Here is a 1571-nt window from a genome sequence, read left to right as displayed (position 1 = left end):
AATTGTTTGCCTTGGGTATTTGTCACCACGGTTTTTGTCTGTTTTGTGTTCTTTACATGCAATCCCATGTGTGTTTTTCTATTTGTGGTCTAGTTTCACACATTTATAATCTTACAGACGGCAGTTTAATAACATGCTGTTTTAAGTGTGTCTAAACACAGATGATCATGCGAGTGCTTTATTGTTGAAGTGTGTCTTTAGCATAGTGGGTTTCCAATGAATTGGTCAATAGTTCTATTGTCAGTGACCAAAGATGGAAAATTAAATTATCCAGCTCTTTCGTTCCATCCCTCGCTTTTGTACTCTCCATCGCTTCCTTCAAAGAATTCCCTTTCTTTTCCTCACTATTTGCTCGCCCTCTCTGAAATGAGCCTGGCAGGTTTTGACACTGCTTCTGTCAGAGTTAAGACTGTAAAGAGAATTTTAAAATGTTGCTTTGACACTTTTCTAATAGCGAGTGTGCATGGGAGAGGCTTCATCCATCTGTTTAAGTCTTTTAGAGAGGAATTGCAATGAATTAATACAAGTTTAATTAATGTGAAATTAATACAGTATTAATAATTCAACCGTTAGTGCTCATTAAAGTAGCCCATGAGCTGAATGTACTTGCTTGGTTTGGATTGCAGATAAGAACATTGATTTTAAGAGCCTTGAAGCATTCGGCTAAATGACTTTGCTGTTTATTAGTAAGGGGCCGTGTTGTAACCACATGGTTTTTTATTAACTGGAATATAAGAACTGATCTAGTCATGCCACAGGCTGTGCTCAGAATGGCATACTACCTTTACTATGCAGCATGTTAACTGAGAGTTATTTATCTATAATTATAGTATTAGTTTTATTAGGGCCCAAGCCTTGAAAAGGCGAAGGCCCTATTGTTTTTCTTAGGATTATTATTTATTATTATTATTTATTATTAGGGCCCAAGCCTTGAAAAGACGAAGGCCCTATTGTTTTTCTTAGGATTATTATTTATTATTATTATTTATTATTAGGGCCCGAGCACCGATGGTGCCACCGGCTTGGGCCCGTAATCGCTGCTTGCAGCTATATTTATTATTATATTACTACCTTTTGGGCACTTTTGGGGGCCTTAAAGGTCCCATGACATGAAATTTTCAATTTTTGAGGTTTTTTAACATTAATATGAGTTCCCCTAGCCTGTATATGGTCCCCAAGTTTCTAGAAATTTCAATCGGTGTAAATCGAGCTTTTGCTATCTTTCTCTGCCTTTGAAAAAGTGGAAGCTCAATCGGGCTGATCTTGAATCTCCTCCGTATGACGTCATACGGAGGAAATGTTACCTCCCCTTTCTCTGCTTTGCCCGCCCAGAGAATATTTCCCGCATGAGAAAATGAGCTAGGAAGCAGGAACGCGTGCGCGCGATTTTAGTTTGTCCACGGGAGATATCATGGCTTTTGAGCGAGCGAAGCATAATAATTGCTCAATAATTGGATGTACAAATGAACACCGAAGCCTTGTTTTAGTTCCTTCCTCCAAGCCCCAGAAGAACCAGTGGATTCATTTCATTTCCTCTGGAAATGCGCCGACACAACTCCCCAAAGTTTTGC

Source organism: Phoxinus phoxinus (assembly GCF_949152265.1).
Source record: "Phoxinus phoxinus genome assembly, chromosome: 5".
Classification (NCBI taxonomy): Eukaryota; Metazoa; Chordata; class Actinopteri; order Cypriniformes; family Leuciscidae; genus Phoxinus; species Phoxinus phoxinus.
The sequence above is the reverse complement of the archived record's forward strand: the minus strand, read 5'-3'. Positions refer to the sequence as shown.